Genomic DNA, 19,575 nt, shown 5'->3' on the forward strand with positions numbered 1-19,575 from the left:
TTGATCATACTTGATTACAATATATGAAATCCCAACCTGCAATACAGCAGTCATATTGCAAAGCTTATATGTAATTAGGGGAAAAATCCAAATGTCTTGCTGTGTCACAGCAGGGTTGAAAAGTACAACAGAAAATACTGCTAGTCTGGAGGTAGAAAGGGGGCTCAGAGGTTTGGCTAAGTCACGAATGTGTATTTTTCCATGCCTGTCCCAACAGAAACCCCTAAACAATATAACAGCCTGACACTGCTTTGTTATCCCTTTCTGCCTAAGAAAGGGAGTGTGCCCCAAAAAGACATGGTGTGAGGCAGTGATATAACATGCTTGCAATGGAAACACATTATGATAGAGTGAGGAGGATAACTCTGGTGAGAAAGGTTGTGGAAGAATTTCCATGAGACAGTTTTGCGATCTGGTAGATACTTCAGTCTTGCACAAAACTGAAGGAAATCTGCCTGCAACAGTAGGCCTCAAACCATTTTAGACACAAGCAAAACCAGCTTTTACAACAAAGTGACAGAACTGTTTCATCTTTTTGTTTATTTCATTTTCTTGACAACTTCTACGTTAGCATTAGTCAGCTGCAGGGATGGATTAGATTCATAGCAAGTCCACAACCTGGCCACGAGCAATGTACAGTAGTAGCATCATGTCCTAAACAGTGGTCTGATTATTCAGGACCTGCAAAAATGAACCAGACATATCCTACGGTGTTTGTGCATGAGTACTGAATGCCAGTGCTGTAAAACTTTCTTATTGGGCTGTCTGATGTAAATTTATGAAAATCCCAGTCCTCAGAATGTTCAGATGGATTTCCTTCAAATATATTTTCAGAGATAGAGCTTCTAATGGTTCAGGCCACTTGCCATCTACCTCCATCACCTAATCTTTTATTTCCAGACTTTTCCTGGTTTTAGTCTTTTCCTTGCACCTTAGCCAGCAGCTACACAACTCAGGTAAAGTATCTTTTTCTCTTGATAGAAGGCTTGTAGAGGTTTGTATAATCCCTCTTTTTTTTTTTTTTTTTTTTTTTTTTTTTTTTTTTTTCTTCCACAGATGACAGATGTGCCGGACTTTTTCCATGTGAAAATTTTGTGGAAACATTTGGACTTTGGTGAAAATCAGTGACTATTAATGCAAACCAGAATTCCCCAATGATAATAACTTTGAGATATTTGGACTGCAATGGTAACTGTAGAAAAATACCTTCCAGATTAAATGCAATTAGTTGTTAATTAAAGGCAGATTGGTAAAAAAAATCTAGGTTATGTATGCATGTAGATGTATTTACAATATTCTTAACTTCAGTTTGGCATTATTTAGTGATTATTTCTTCACTATAAAACAAAATTCACACAGTTATACAGAAACTAGTGCAGTAAAGCACTGAGTAAATCCTCCATTTTTCTGAGAATTGGTGTTTATAGGACTTGAAACTGCTAACATCTCTTAAGACAAGCTTCTTTTTTTCCCAGTGTCTGTCCCATGCAACGTGTAGGCTGGTAAAGGGCATGTGAACAACAAAACAGACAAATACACATAAAGCTAGAACTGCTAATTTTGAGTATTGTATCACCAGCATCCCAGTTTTGTATCTCATTAAAGGGCAAAGGGCAGAAACTCTGAGGTCTTTCCTGAAACGAGCTGCTGGTTGACATGGAGCACCACGGTCTAGTTAATAAAGCTTGCTCTGTATGTGCAGTTTCTGAGAACCTCACATAAATATCATATATCTACTTCATCTTGTCAAAAGCTTTGTCAATGTCAAACTGCACAAGTGAGTGCCAAAATATGTAACCAGTTTTACAAATGAGTAAGGTTAACAGGTATCTCCCTGCAGAGCAACAATTTCCCTTTTATAAACCCCTCCTGCAGTAGGTGAGTGCTGCATGGACATACGGTTTTCAGCCTGCAGCCAACATTTAAGCAATAATCCAAAGTGACAGTTTTATGACAGATCTAAGTAACCTGAGAAACAATTGAAAGGATCCTTTTCTCCTTTCTTAAGTGAGATCCACATACAGGCAATTTGCAGGTGCTGAATGAAGGAAGGATTCTCGTCAAGAAGCAATGCAATATCATAAAGAAATGACCAATCCTTCCAAACATTAAAGAGATTTAAATCAGAATGCCATTTCCAGGTTAACACTTTTGATCTTTAAAGTACCAGGATAAAAAATGTGCTAATGACAATTGACAAATTTACCCTTCCTGGGCGGTTTAGCTAATGACATCTTAACTCACACAGCTAATATCTCTCTACATTTCAATTTGCAGTCTTATGCAGTGCTTACTTAAAGGAATACATATGTTGTTACTGCGTTGAGGTCTAGCTCTCCTGCTATTAACTACAAAAGCAATTTTTAAAGCAATGATATGGCTGAGATACAAGCCCATAAAACCAGAAAAAAAACAGAAAAATGTCCAATTAAATCTACAAGTGGCTCCTCTGCTCATCTTGGTTGTGTCTAAACATTTCAGCCCACAGGGAACTATAAAAGAAACTCTCCACAGTAGATGATATTACACAATCCGTGTGGTCATTTGTAAATGTGATAGTACATATAATGCACCAAGGAATTCACTAAGGTTTTTATATTAGTATGGTGTTTAGTTTGGTTTTCCCAGTTGCACAGTAATGGATCTCCATAGATGGGATTTTTATTAGATTACTATGCTGTCTTTTTAAGGAGGTGGTTGTCCATAGAGACATTGTGGCAAAACACTTTATAGAAGATAATCTAGCCTAAGCATCTTCTGGGATCAGACCAGAAAAGAAGGATAAAATCTTTATTTACTTCTACATCCTTAGGACATCGGAGCTAAATCTTTGTCAGCTAAATCAAGGACTTTGTCAGCTAAATCAAGTAACAACAATGGATTTGTTATTACAAAATATTTTTTTTGGACAATATTGTCCAAATTTTGGATTTGTTGGACAACTTATGGATTTCTCCAGAATTATTAAACAAAACAAAGCATAAAAGTGCATGTTGTTGACAGCAATTTCTCTGTAAAGTTGTGAATAAAGATGATTGCAAGTGTTAACTTACAAATTTTCTAATTTGGGGGTGGCTAAATGGACATCAGTGACAGGAAAAAAAAATCAATTCAGTTTCTTCAAATCTCAAACTACAGTTCCACTAAAGCTAAAGTAACTAAAGACATAGCATCACTCAAGAAACCAGCCATGCTCAGTGGTCACAACAGAGAATTACTCTTCTACCTATTAGCTTTTTTTGTTTGTTTGTTTGTTTTAAGAAGGAGTCAATGGTCTCTTCGTTGTCCTTGTCTCATGCTGGTTTAAACCTACAGCAAAGGTTTAGCAGTCCTACAGAGGTAACACAGTGTTGCATTTTATCTTTTCCTTTTATTTCAGTAATCACAAACATTTTAATTATGCTATAGCAATGCCTGTGTTTAAGCATCTAATAATGTCTTCTGGAACAAAAGATTCAAAGTTACACAATGGCATTGCACAGTGCAGCTTTCACATTCTTACTCGGTTTTGCCATACAGAACTGTTTTGTTTCTTATTCTCTCTGATTCACACTTTGTGGCATTTGTAAATAGGCTTTCAGTACATTGTGGGGAACAGACAGCCTGGCAGACAAGCAGGGGTCTTTTCCCCCTCAAATACCTTTCAAAGTGTGACATAAATACTAGCTCTGTAAGGGTTTTGTGGCACCTGACCACACACAGCAGGGCAGAGAAGAGGGCTGAGCAGGAGCTCTGTGTGTGTGTGGGTCTGTGTCTGGGGATGCACCACGAAGCTAAGTTGCACCATCTCTCTTCCCTCACTCCCATACTGCTTTGCACACCCTTCCCTGGCACCAGACAGATGCTGATGTGCAGTAGCTGATAGTGCAAAACCTGTCAAGAGCTTTTCTATCATTTTTGCAGCCTTCAGGGCTGTATAAGCAGGGTGGACAAGACTTTTCCAGCAAATTACTATTTAGGTTGGGATGCAACAGTTGATGTATTTGAATTTTGAAAGCAAATTGTCTGTGTCTAAAAACAGTCACTTGGATGCACATAGAGTTTGTATGTGTAGTCACACAGAAAACTGGTGTGAAGTACTGAACTTTTTCTCATTCAACGGTTTCACTAGGAAAGGCTATAGTAGAAACTGATGTATCAGTTTTCTAACTGTTTCAAACTCACTGTAAAATACCCCAACCAAAACAATTAATCTAAATGTGAATGAATATCTTGTGATGCAAGATAAGACATTAAAGTTGACATGTATGTCTTTTAAGGTAAATGTATTAACTTTAAGTATTAGAGCAGATTTTGCAGTGCATTTTTTAAAAGCCACATCTTTTTTAAATATATGATTAGTGCAGAATATTGAACAATACTAGAAGGATAACATGATTTTATGATATAGATATATTTTCTGTCTTGCTGATGTCAATCGGACTTTTCTAAGTTTTATAATGTAAATTTAAAAAAAAAGTATTTTGTAAAATATTTCTCCATTTAATGATGGAGAACGGAGTGTTCTGCAGCATCTCATGATTAAAGAATTTTTCAAACCCTATGTGTAAATCTTACTGACGTGAGCAAGTCCTTGTAGAGTGGAATTCTAGGAGCGGAGTCATTAGGAACCACAACATGATCAGCTGTTGGCAACTCCTTTCTCTTAATGATGACCACTAAACTAAGCTGATATTATTTAAACATGAGTTTAAATTAGCAGTGACTGATGATGATTCTGATTACAAGTGAGAAAGGCAAATGACAAACAAGAATCAGATCACTAGAAAGAGCTGAGATAGTTTGGTGACTGCACTTGGCTCAAAAGCATTGTCTTCTGCAGTTTGGGCTGGGTAGTGAAACTGTGTATAAATGCAAGTTCAATTCTTCATTAGTAGATGGATTCCAGTCCATACCATAGTTTCTTTGCAGCTCATTATTCAGTCAATGGAAAGACTTCTTTGAAGTATCAGCCCTATAATCTGAGATTTTTTGTTTTTACAAAAGGATTTTTTTTTTTTTTTCACAAAGAAGGATCATAATTATTAAAAACACACCACTAAATGGATTGTAAAATAAAATCTTCCATCTTCTTTTTCTTATTTTAAAAAAGGAAAAAATAGAGTTCCAGTGTTAGTTGTGACAAATCCAGTCCTGCAATGAATTCAAATCTGTACATTTCATAAAGGCTACTTAGGGACAAGATAGTTTTAGATCTAAGAAACGTGTAAAAAGTGACTCATTGTTAATAGGGTGAGCTCTTTGCATTTGGATTAGGGTTAACTGACAGTATCCAGTCACCTTTTATTCTCACAGATTCCACCGGAGGAATGCTTTGTGCTGGCCTGAAAAAGAGAGAATTAGGTGTTCCATTTATACTATTGATCTTAATAACCTCATCTCATAAATACCTACTTTATGACATCAATAAAAAGAGAATAGCAGCAACTCCTAACAATAGAAATTGTTACTTTGTAATTCAAGTATTTCATTGAGCATCTCAAAGATACTCCATAGTGGTACAGTAGTGATATTTTATTACCAGTTTTTAAATGTGCACAGAGAGACCATTTTTTAAACAAGTGAAGATTCTAATTAATTGAACACACTATAGCTCTTAGGTCCAACAGTTATCACAGTTCTTCTTTTTCATCTCTTATCCTCCCCCTGTTCTTCACTGTGTACATTAAAAGGAACATATCACTTTAAGGGCGTTGGTGGGTGTAGAACTAATTTTTGACTGGGCTGAATTGGATGAAATGAGACAGAGATCATTTTACACAATGCTCTTACCTCCTTGTTATCTTGCTTTAGCATGCAGGAAATGGATATTATCTGCTTTGAGGGGGTGGATCGAAAGATATTCCAGACAGCCATTCTCACATTCCTCAGACTGTCCTCTCATCCACCAGTCACCAACAGGAGGAAGAGGATGTGGCACTGCTCCACTGAAATATCCCTCAAGAGTGTATTCCTCATTTTAGCTTCCACCTAAGGCAGAGGAAGGAAATGAATGTTCAGAAATTATATGAAAGAAGAGGAATCACAAACTTCCCTTTAAGGAACATTTGAGATGGAAGATTGCAGGCTTATTACACAGGCATTGTCCAAATCACTGTGCCCAACAAGGGACAAATTATGTAGCACATCTGGTAAAATAGCTGTCTTGGATCAGCCCCAGATGTTTCACAGTTACAGTGCAGACTACCTGGGAAATAAATGTGAAACACTCCTTCTTCTTGTCCTCTTAAAAGATATTTGGTGTACATTACATATTGATTTAGCTGTATTTTCTTATATAACTTTTTTTTTTTTTTTTAATCCTTTTGTACAGGCAGTTGTTTACCTTTCCCGTTGACCTTCTTGGTCCCTAGGGAGGATCATACACTTGAAAATGAATGTCTAAAAGCCCAAGAATGTCTAATCCTTATTACAGCATTTTTCCCATTACAGCTTGTCTTTTCCAGGAGTATTTCAAATGGGAAAGGTCTAGTTTATCTCGTCATAGTTTATATTCCTGTGAACACTAAGGGAAGCATTCCTTACAAGTATGTAGGACCTAAAAAGTATTATTATTATTTTTCCTTTTATTTAAAAATGGCAGAACAATGGTGTGGCCCAGAGGGGAAAAATAATGGCAAATGATCAGTATGGACCTGCTTCATCCTGTTCAAGTTATTTCTCTCAGTCTTAAAATCCCATTCTTTTAACCGCTTTTGTTTGGACTTTATAAAAGCCCTTTGTGTAGGTAGTTTTAAAGTTTTAGGCTCCTAGATGTTAGTCTTTGCATTTCCAAATTCTACCACCTTATTTCATGTCAGCAATTAATCCAGTTACCTTAGTCAACTGAAACAGTACTCTTACCATAGGTTTTCATAGTACTATAATTGTTACCAATTGAACTAAGAACATTTTCTTTGTTTTCAAATCTTCATTAGAAAATTGCTTATATTTTTATTTCTCTGGTCCCGTGATGCTACTGAGTGTGTGATATGTAATGATGTTGTCACACAACAAAGTAAATTTTTTCCTGTGCCAGGGATTTAAACGTATCTTTAAAAGGTATTCTGGTAGCTGGTTATATCTCAAAAATGCTTTAAAACACATTTCAAAGTAAAATTTTTTTTTTTTTTTTTTTTTTTTTTTTTGTCATAAAACCAGCTTTCCAACAGGAAATTCAAGAGAACCAAGCACTGAATTTTCAAGTACTCAGCACCTTCAATGAAGGCCAGATTTTTAATAATAGTCAGAATTCATAATAAAACCCAGATTTTCAGAAGGGTTTGGTTCCTGTTTATGCCCCAAATAAACTCAATGTGTTGGAGTTTGAGTTTTCTGAAAATCTGTCCCTAGTTTTGGGTGCTACTTGTTTGCAAGCTGCCTCCTGAGCACTCTTAAAATTGGCATTGGTTGGTTTTAATAGTCCAGGAATGGTCTGTGAGTTCGATAGCTCTTTAGATCTGCAAATAAATACGAATGGAGATAATTTGTTTTTAACCTGTGGAATTCTTAATGAAGCAAATCATTTCCTTTCAAGCATGATAGCAAGAGTGAAAGATGTGCTCATTTGATGTTTTATGGTCTCAAATTTTCCAGTCAGAAGTCTGTTACAGGCTCAGTATTGAACAATAAACCACTTTCTATTTTATATTCCTGTAAAACACAAAAATCCAGCAGTACACTCATATGGAGAGATCCCTTTGGGCTGAATATTGGCTATAACAAACATTTCTATTTGCAAATGTGTGGCATGGTTGTTCTTTGAAGATTTGACCCAGTGAGAAGAGTCAGATAAAAATGTCATGGCATTTGAGATAAGCTTCTAGAAGTTGAATTCATCTGGGAATAGTGTGAAACAAAGTGTTTATTATTATTTTCTGCTCTGGCACAAAGGTACTGATTCAGCAAGACCATTTAGTAGGTACCTAACTTTAAACATCTGTGTAACTGTTTTATGTGAATGGACTGATTTCCGCATTGTGAAAGTTATTCAATGTATAAATAATTCATTTATGTGAGGTGAGTTTCAAACACCTACTAAGGAAAAATTAGCTACCTGACCCTAGAAGGGGAATTATAGGACCAAAAATGATCTGTTTAGCTTCCTGTCTGGTCAGCGAGAAAAGCCTGGTTCATCCAGAATGAGAGCCAAAGATTTGAGATGCTGAGGGAAAAAGACACAGAAGGCTAGCCAGTAGCAAACAACAATCAGTGCAGTTTCTGGTTTGCCAGTTTTTCAATCTGAGAATGTCTTTCTCTAGAGAAGGTAATAGACATCTTTCTTGACTTGTGGTCCAGAGCACGGTTTATGCTTCTGCGAGTAAATGCTTAACAGACACCTTTTTAAGACAGTGACTTGGATGGGCAACCTCTGCCACAGGGCACTAAAAACCATTATTATTCTAAATATGTTGTGATTGAAAGCAGCTTGGCCTTGTGCAGGACTTACTTCTCTGGTTCTGTGGGTAGTGACTGGATGGACATCTGAGATTTTGATGGAGTGAAAGCTGCTTTCTATCTCACTGCTGATTTGTGGTGGAACATACGGAACCTGTGTGGTGGGAGAACTTTAAAGTGAAATAGGATTTATGAATTCAGTTTCAGGTACTTGTGGCCTTAGGAGGATAGCTCTCCAAGCAGATGGGCCTAATTTCTGAAGGTGTTGTTGAAGGTGCCAATGGCCTGGCTATGATTATTTTTCTTATAAATAATTTATTCTGAAGATACAGAAGTGCTGTATTTGATTTCAAAGAAGGAATAGTTTGTATTTTCTCAATTTTGGCAAAAATTAAACGTAATAGTTAGTTGGTTTAAACTTCAGTTCACCATTACCCTGGGACCAATCTGCAATTCAGTAGTCAAAAATGAAGATTAAAATGACTAAGATGTGGGTAAAAAAATCAGAGGTTAGCTCTGTTTGACTCTCCTTATAAAGATGGGGAGGGATGAGTTATGATAATAAAAACAAATAGTTATTATTTGTTTCAATATGATTAAAATGGTCCTAAACAAGCATTCAGGATATTGATTGGAATTAATTGATATTTCTGAATGGTGGTTTCTTATAACCAGAGGCAGCTCAGTAATATTATTTTCTAACTCTAATAAAAACTCTATGTATTTGTGATAACTCATTTGCCTTGTCAATTGCCTATTGAAATGTCACTGAAAACAGAGAACACATGCATCCCACAGGATGCAGCATCTCAAAGATTTATATTTGTATACATACATTTTCAGAGGAGGGAAAAGCCCTTTCTCTGATATATAGAGATCTTAATGTTGTTGTTTTAAATCAATGCATGTCTGTCTGTCTGTCTACCTTTCCATCTCTTTGTCGGTTAGATATTGTTACTTCCTATAACATCTGAATGCTGTCTGCTTAAGATCAAAAGGTTAGATGAAATTCCTAGTGACTATCCTAAATACTCTGGATCTTCTGTCCTTTTAGAAAAATAATATTAATAATAAAAACTCGATATGCCAAATCTTTTAATTATCAAAATTATTATTATTATCAAGGTATTAAGGATTTCTCAGGTGATTTTATTTCTGAAAAAGTTTAATAAAATCTTTAAAGTAGCTTGGAGAAAGCCCTGGAAGTATGATAGAATGTGTCTTGACATTGATACCTGTGAGTTCAAGACTGTACTTTAAGAAATTGCATTTCTGTGGAAAGGTTTATGATACAATGCTCCACAGACCACAGCATGCCAGTAGCTTGGCTGGTACCGCCTTCTTCAAAATTCCTGAAAACATTTCAGTTTATCCATTTTATTACACTTCATTAGTAAGTAAGATGTTGAGCAAATAAGGATGGACTCAAGATCCATGCAAGGGAGTAGGCCAGTCAGTGTACAGATGCAGCATAGTGACTGCTGCATCATGGAGCAGTTTCTGAGGATGAACAGTGGGGCACTCCTGGGTACTGCTCTTCTTGGGGAGCCAGGAGTTTTGGGCAGCCAGGCTGGTGTCCATGGAGGAAAGGTGCTGGCTTGTGTGGAAATATCTGAAACAAGTTATTTCCATCACTGCAAGATGGAGGGGAAAAAAATGTAATTAAATCTCACTAAAAAGTTTTTAATATTAGCATATACTTTAGTAATACAGGCCACTATGTTTGTGAGCTCACTCTTGGTGCAGAGGAGTGTGGACTGCCAGATCCCACTCTGTGAGGAAATGCTTTCTCCAAACATTGTCCTTCTGCTTTGCTGACCAGTTTTGGCAGGATATGAAGTGCTTCCAGCAGTGATGAAGGCATTCAGCATCTGGCAGAAAGCATCCAGCGCTTCATAGGTAACCCCTGTTTAACAAAGATATCTGCTCCAATAGAAATGTCATTCTTTCAAACTGTCATCTGATCAATGCATATGTTGCCAAAGTGAACATTAGGATGTGATTCTTCAAAGCACCCAGAATCGGTCCAGCTCAATTGCAAATTCTGGAGTAAAAGTCTCTCTACAGAATTCACTAATGTCAAAAAATCTTCCACATTTGTGATCTTACTGGAGATTTTCAGTAGGGCCTAAGGGAGCTAACATCTCACTTTACAGCAGTATTTACTGAGAATGAAGCACCTGTTTCCTTCAGACACGTTTTAACATATATATGTATATTTATATATTTTTCTCAAAACCTATAGGAAGTTGTGAAATGATTGATCCCCAATGATTTCCACAGTCTTTGCATCAGGCCCTTATTCCATTACTTAGCACTATTTCCTGTTTTTAAGACTGCTCATTATTATAGTAGATTTCCTGTTGCAAGCAGTTATCACTAGCATGACTGTTCTTTCAAGAGATAGTATCAATAGTCATAGCATTGAGAAATGTTTAACAAAAATATCTTAAAAAGGGATGTTCACAGTATTGGACTAGAGCCTTGGCTAATATAAATCAGGGTAATTTCATTCCATTCAGCATAACTACAGTGATTACAACACTGAGGATTTGGCTCTCAGGATTTTTTTCCTCTCCAGATCATATTTATTCACCTAAGTTGAAAGCAAACAGGGATTTTCTCCTTTAAACAGAAATCTCATAGATCTCATCAATCCAAACTCAGTAAGGGAGAGAAAGGAATGAAGGGATGCCCCATGGAAAATCTGTCACATTTGGCAAAATGTTTTTAGCAAGGAACCAGAAATCCCCATAGCTCTCCTCCATCACCTCTGCCTCTAATCACAGTGGAAAATATCTTGGAGAAGGCAAAGACATTCCTCAGCTCATACAAGGTAGTTTTGTTTCCCTGCTGGCTGCATTTCTGTAGAAATTAAAATTGTGTCCCTTTCTTCTTCACCCTGAAAAAAAAAAAGCTGCTCTGATGTGCAATTGGATCCTATTCTGTCTGGGATCCTGATGTTCTTGTTGAAAAGGGATAAAATCACTGGGGAATGTGGCAGAAGAAACTGGTCCAGAAGCAGAGTCAATGCACATATTCTCCCTTGCTCCTGCTTTTTCCACAAATAGCAGGGTCGTTCACTACTCAAATGCCTGATTACTCTGAATATAACAAAAGGTTTAGTTTCCTTGGGAGCCCAAATAGCCAAGTATGTGGCTGCATGTGCTGTTCTTACTCATAAATGCAAATGCTAACCTATAAATCTTTCCTTTTACAGTACTGTAATAACATTCTATCTATTTAGCCTAGTACAATGCCATCACAATAGCTTTTTCATTGTGCTGCATTCATATTAGACTAATATAATGAGATGCTACCACAATACCATGAAATAAAACGATGTTCTTGACGTATTTCCAAAACATTTGAACACTGTTTCCAAATCGACCTTGTGAATAAATTAAATAATAGCTTGCAAAAACGTCCTCTAGCATTTTCAGAATGTATGCAAATGCAAGCTTGAATGTTTACATGTTCCTTATAGTGTCTGGGATTATACAGTGCATTTGTGCACATGAGTGTTGTCTCTGGGTGTATTTGTCATTTGTGCTCAGTGGCTTGCACAGAATTCTAGCATGATTTGCCCTTCAAGTTGTCCAATTCTTCCTCCTCTCCATGATGACCTGCATATTAAACTTCTCTTCTGTAAGACTTCAGATTTCAGTGGTCCTTTCCATTTGTCATATGCATTATAGTCACTCAGAAACCTTTCAGCACTGTTTTTTCAGTACTTACCCTGATATAGTTCTCCTCTGAACTATCCAATGTCTTTTGACTGTGGAGTTCTAAAGGATACCTTCTTCAAAAAATTTATATACATATATGGATAAAAATACCTGCATATATATACATATATTTATATGTATGTTTAGGGTTACAACATAGATAAGGTAGTTCAGGTTAGTGGGGGGAAACTGCAAATTGGAATGAAATCTGAGACATTTGTTTTTCTGATACTTTAACCAAGATACATTGGTTATTTATTTAATATTATTTTATTTTATTTTATTTTATTTTATTTTATTTTATTTTATTTTATTTTAATTTAATTTTTAATGCCAAGATCCCAATGTATTGAAAGAACAAAATTTTGTTTACCTGTGAGTGAGTTATTTGCAGATTCTCTGTAGCTAATCTCTCTTTATTGGCAGACCCATAAATATTTTCTTCTGGTGATGTATCCCTCTCTCCTTTAGAAATTTCCCAACTATGGTATGCTGTAGGGTGAAAATGAATTTGCCTTTTGGCATCATCTTTCTCATATCTATAGATCTCATTTATGGATCCTAAGGGATCCACAGATCATGGGTTAAAAGGCACTGTATAGATTTGTGGTTAATAAACTCCAAGGGATCATTACAACAATAATATTGTCTGTTGTCCTACATAACCTGGACTGAAGAAATTCATCCATTCATTTCTACTTCAAACATACAACCTTTGGCTGTACCAAAAAGTAGAAAAAATGTCTTCTGATTATAATAACTCCTGTTTCAAAAGTGAAGCCCCCTAAGTGGAAGGATCTTGTAGGAAGCCTCAAAAGACTTCTGCTGATACGCCAGCACATATCTTTTCAATACTCCCATTGAGACATCTAATCCAAACCTCAATGATTTATCTTTACTGACTTTAATGGGCCTCACAAAGCTAGTTTAAAGTAATGGATTGTGAATTTCAACCAGTGTGTTCTTCTCTTATGCAGTAAAAATCCACTGCATACAGAAACCCAGTTGTCTTTCCCTGAGATACACTAGCATAATTTCTCTGAGTTGCTGTTGGCTGGCAATAACAGGTGGGTTGCTTCTAAATGCTCCTCTTGATAGATGCTATTTTACTTGACCTTTCTGAAGAGGAAATGGTGCATATGTTTATGAGAAACACTCTGACACTGTTTCATGGGAGAACGTGCATTGTTTGTACAATGACAATGGGAAATTTTCCACTAAACACTTTGCCAAAAAGTAGTTATTATGGTTGACTATATGTCTCATTTGCCTGTTTTTCCAGCACTGTGGAAGTTTTCATTTTCCTGGTGGTCATCTCAATAGCTGAAACCAGAAAAATCTTGTATCCTTTTAGATAGCCTGCTGATGAAATGTAGTAATGCACAACTAAAGAAAGATTCTCTACAGATGCATTTAGACCTGCAAGAACTGACCAAAACAAGTCATAATATTAAAGTAAAATTGTTTTCTCGTATTCCTAATTTTCTATGTTCATGCATTTACACAAAACAAATTCCACTGGTAAGTGCTTGTCCTGTCTTCCCTCCTCCCAGACGTGCAACAGAGATCCAGTAATATGAGAGTAGAGCCAGAATCAGAAGACCTTCTGTCTGCCCTTCAGCCTATTGCTGATTTATAATGTGACCTTGAGTAAATCACTTCTCTGTTCTTCCTCAGTTGTAGAAGAAGGATGCTCAGACTTGATAGAGCACCTTAAGATCTGTGGGACAAAGGCACTCTATAAACCTTTACTGTTACTGTTTCTAATGAAATTGAGGAAAATTGATGGGATTTAGTTCATCTGTTATATTTGGAAAAGTGAACTTCAAGTAAATATATTTCTAGCTGCAAGCCACTTTGTTTTCAGTGAATGTAGCTCTCCGACTGGACAGCTGCTTAAAATGAGCAGCTCTCAGTGACTACCCCTCAAACATTGTCCTTGAGACCAGTGACAACTGGTTTGCTTGGACAACTGCTGTCTTTTTCTTCTCCTCCTTGTGGTTTCTGTTTGGGATGCATACAATCCAAAGACAACTCTCAGTTTTTCCTCTGTTTAGCAATTTGTCATGCACCAATGCATTAATTATAGAAACAATGGACAGTAAGATTAGATTGATTGTATCGTGGCGAGAAATGCAGGGTAGAGAATACTGACACTGTTTCTGCAGCAACAGTAGAGGCGAGACTAGAGAGCTTATCCAGCAGCAAGATAGAGATGTAGCAGAGGAGAGAGGCCTTGGTCCTACTACTTGGTCCTTGTAGGAAGATGGACCACTGTGTGCAAACAATCCCTGTCTATCGGAGAGGCTTGGCCCAACTGCATTGGGCCACATGTAAAACAGAGAGAGAAGAGCTGAGGGGCTGCCAGCTGAATAGAGTTGATAATGTATGATATATGGGTTGACACTGCTAAAGGCAATCATGATGTGGGCAGCAATTCTGCTCAGTTATTACTGCCTGCCTTGCAACTGGGAGGATTCATTCCCTGAAAAAGGTGAGCTCCAGTGCAAGAACTAGTCATCCAGTAAATACGCTCTTAAATGAGTGCTTATACACCTAAAGAAAGGGAAAGCAGCAATTAGCCCCACACACTCCAGAGCATTTTGTCCTGTGCACCAAAACCTTCTTTCTCTCTCCCCATAAAATCTCTTTGCCAGAATTTCCCCTCAGACATGGACAATACTCTTTATTCATAAAAATGGCCAGGACTCTGATTTCTGCTTACCCTGCAGACCCTGATCTGAGATTAATGCAGACTGTAAGATTCTTTTCAAAGAGCTGGCTTTCCATTTGAAGAAATTATGCCCCCTTATCATTGATCCAGACCAGATTGGTTTTATTAAAAACAGAAGTTCCTCCCACGGCATGTGGCGACTATTTAGCACCATGCATTTTTCCTGTAAATACCATGAAGAGCTGTTAGCCCTCAGTCTGCACATGAAAAATGCTGGAGATCCTGAAAAAAAATAATAAAAAGCTGTTTTTAATGTAATATCTTGAAGTACTTCAAGTCTGAGAGGATTTTATATAATGGTTAAAAGAAAACGTATACGATCTCTCGTCTTCCCCCATGTATACTAACATTTATTCACATTACAGTAGCATCTGGCAGTCCCAACTGACTTCAGCACCCCAGTGAGCTAGACACTGCATGTTCATAATAAGAGACAGTCCTGGGCTCAAAGAATGTAAGAGGAAATCTTTGCTCAGTGAAGTTAATGGGAAAACTCCCATAAACCAGTGGGACTGGGATTCAAACTTACAGCCAAATTAGTCAAGACAGACAAAGGGTGTATGGGAGAAACTGAGACCTGCAGAGATCTGAATCTGAGACCTGCACTGAATCATCTATATCAAAACATTACTGCAACAGAAGAGCAACCATTCCTCAGCAGAACAACCTTTCAAGTATCCTCTCTCTGGCAGGGGCAGTAATGAAAGCAGAGGAAAGCACAGGAAAAAAAGCAACTATGAAGAGATCTTTCCTTGGTACATCCTTTCAGTTTCTGTACTCAGATATTATTAGGTTTGAAAGCCTCCAGGTCATCCAGACCATGATGTTTAAAGGATAGTCGCTTGGCATGACTGTAAGCCCTCCCTGGACCCATAATGCACCTCTGGCTTCTTCCATAGGGAAACTTTGGCACCTCTGCTGAGAAGCTGAACTTAAATGTGCTCAGGGTCACTCAGGCATTGGTGAACTAAGCTAGAGCTGATTTTCTTACATTGTAGGAATAATTCTGTTCCTTCACCACAAAGGCATCCTTTCTTTCATCTCAGTTTCCAAAGCAATACTGGCAAATATAATCCAGCTCTGTTACGTCTTTTTACTGACTGAACCTTCTGACTGGGTTAAAAGATGCAATGCTTTCAATTCCTCAACACATCTCACACCAACAGTTGTTTACAGGTGGGGCTGGGTGCATGGGAATTAACCATTTTGTTCCAGATACTTTCAGCATAATCTTACTGAACAATTTGCCTCAACATTGTTTGACAGTAGCATCATCTCTTTTCAATCCTTCCAAATACCTAATGAGTTTAATTTCTTGGAACACTGTCTCACTGTGGAGCAGACTATCACAGAGTGCAACAATTTCTTTTCGCATGCATGAATTTCTACTCTTACACTATCCCATGTCACCATTATTACTGCTTACAGCACCACATGTAGGCTCCTTTGTGCTAGAAACTGTAGAAAGAAATGGGAAAAATGGGTAAGCAGGGGAAGCTAAGTGTGAAAAAAAAGATTCACATAGCAGGCTGGTGATAGGGCCAGGAATAATTCCAGGATCTCTGAATTATAATTCAGTATTTTGTCTATAAGATCCTATTTTGCCTCATGTTGTTCTTTACTGCTTTTCTTAGTCTTTCACTTAGAGAAATAGGGCTGCACTCTTTTTGAGATGGAGAAACTACTTTGTCTAGTTAGCTTTGTTATCCAACATGATCCAGCTGGGTGAAATTCATCTCAGAGTATTTCTTCTTCCCTCAAGCACAATACCTATGTCGTAAATTGAGATCAGGCTTTACCAAGGACTGAAGCTGTCTTTTTGAAGCCAAGGGAGAAGAGATTAGGTATCAGGTTTGATATTTTTGTATTAGGGTTTCTTCTGCCTTCTATAAAATTATTTCCATTAAATATTATATATACTTGTAATTTCGGACCATTTGATCAGACCTTGAAAAAAAAGCTTAACCTCCTCCATGGTCAGCTGTTTGATTTGAATATTCTTAAAATCTATGTCCTGACAGCTGTCTAGTAACCATATTTCCTTTAAACTATCCAGTTCCCTTTTTATTTGCATTATTAAAACGCTTTCTTCCCTCTTTCCTGCAGCAAGCCAAGGGAGACTTTTCCACTGCAGGAAAAGGCTGCTATGCACAGAGTTGGCATTGTTTTACCATGCCACACACACACAAAAATATATTATTTTATATACCATTTTGAAATTGAACTTTACAGATTTATGGCAGAGATGGGCTAATGTCACATACAGCATTTGGTAGTATGTTTATTAAATGAATGATTTTGTTGATGTTTCCTTTGAATGCCCTCTCCTATTTAGCAGTATTACAGTTAAAAATCTCACTGCTGGAAATAATGTCAGAAGATTCTGTTAACAGTAAAGCAGTCCCACATTGTAAGTTTGAGACAGCTCATTTGCTCACAGTCCCTGCAGCACGCTTCCATCCAGATGCTGACCATTATGTATAATCATCTGTGAGTAAAGCAGGCTCACTGCAGTATTGGAGATAGTGTGATGGGAAGTGAAATTCATATGGATATAGTGCTAAAATGCTGATGTATTTCCATTGAACGTGGAAAACTGTTCAGAATCAGGAGACCTATAACCAGCAACTTCCACTTGGATTCCATTTATTACTAAAACAAAGAGGAAACCTGTGGTTTAAACCTTGGTTTAGTGCTCATTAATCCCAGATCTGTGCCCAAATGGATCCTCCTCTAGACAAAACATGATCTGGCTCAGGTATAAGAACTTGACAGTATTTATGTCATATTAATCAGAGCACACAGTGCAGGGTTTATCCTGGACTGATGAAGGTTGCAGAAGGACAGATGATAGCTGATCCAGCATAAAATTACACATTTTGAAATATATCAAACAAATGTGAGTTGGCCAAATGAGTTTGTACCATTTCTGCATTTTGCTTCAAGTGGAAATAGCATTTTTGATCTATTAAGTATGCCTTAAACCTGTTTTTGCCATCTTCCCAACTTCAGTTGACAAAGAAGTAGTCTTTTCCATTTTGTAACTTGTGTGTGCAGAAGTGGAACTGAACACAAAAAAGCATATATTTGATGACTTGTAATTAAGTATACAACTGCAAATACCCTCACCTGAGCCAAACAAAACAACAAAATTAAATACTTTTATTTATACAGAGGTTCTTCTTACATTTACCTAATAGATATGAGTGGAAAAAGAAAAAAAAATTCTCCTTCCTTGTCACACTTTGTTTCTCCCCCAAATCTTCCCTTCTAATTAGTCCCTGTTGAGCAGGAAAAGAGCACAAGCTGTAGTTGATCATACAGTTGGCCATTGCCAGAATGGACAATGAACTATTTTTGTCTCTTTTTTCCTCATTGGAGACATCATTTTTGGTTTCCTCTACCCACTGATTTTCATGAGTTCTTTGGAATCTAAGCATTTTTATGATTTTGCAAGTGGTTGAAATTGGTCAATGGATAAAATTGGTCAGGGAAAAAGCTATTCAAGTGTGGGGAGAGGCAGCCAGCCCACCCACATAAACACATCAGTCTTCTTTCTTCAAGGAAACAAGACTTAAAAAAGTAAAATTGTCACAGAGGCTAACATAATAACCTAGATTATGAGTGGGATAAATTCAAATAACATTCTCTGCGACCCTGGGAAAGATTCACAAAAGGTCTTTGCAAGTTTTTTTTTTTTTTTTTTCACTCAGCTTTTACGTGTCAGGTTCTAGGAGTCAAATTCACAAAACTTCATGGTACACCTTGTGGACAGATTCAATTGCCTTAGAACTGGACCTTGCAATCACTAAGAGATCTAACTAGAAATGTAATATATATGTGATTTAGAATTGCAGCTCTTGTAGTCCTCCTATGTGGTCAGGGCAAAGGTAGGTAGAGGTGCAAGAGGCAATTTACCTTGCAGTTGGTCAAATATATCTCCCTGTGATGACAGCTTTCTTCATCAGTTATGTGGGATATCTCGGGTTTCCCACATTCAATTAATTCCTTGCTTCCCACATTCAATTAATTCCTTAAATAAGATAGGATGGATCCAGCCCTGAGTGGAGCAAGAGAAAATAGTTAGCAGCAGGCATTCAAAAAGGAAAAGGTGGTGGCAGGTCATCTGAAATTCCACCTATCTCCTCAGTTTTGCTGCCTACCTTACAGGTTCTGCCTTCTTGAGGTTGGGATTCATGGATCCATGCTACTTCCTGCCCTTCCCTTGTGTGTGAATGACAGGTTTGCTGTCGTCTTTTGAAGCTGTTTGGGGAGTGGTGATAGCTTAAAGGGTTAGAGTAATTGCTGGTGAGCAATTTGTGTGAGTGTTTGTTTCCTGAGGAAATTCAGCCTCAAACCTACCAACAAAATGGCACATTTTCTGACAAAATGGCACATTTTCTGTAAAAAAACACATCTTCTTGAAACCCTCTTGAATAGACTTCTCCAACATGGTGAGTGAGGTGTGTTCACGTAACATTGGACCTCCGCAGTCTGAGTTAAAATGTGATCCTTAAAAAATGGAGTTGTGTTGAGATTTCACATATACTTGACATAATATTTCCTCTGAATTTTATAACATAATCTGATTTGAGAAAATAAATAAATAAATAAATAAATAAATAAATAAATAAAAGATTAAATATTAGCACTCTCTCCTATTGCCATTCTTTAAAGTGACTTAAAACTTTCTCTTAACCTGATTAATCCTGTTTGTACGGTTTGTAGGGTTGGGAA

This window comes from Aythya marila, assembly GCF_965140915.1.
Source record: "Aythya marila genome assembly, chromosome: 5".
NCBI lineage: Eukaryota > Metazoa > Chordata > Aves > Anseriformes > Anatidae > Aythya > Aythya marila.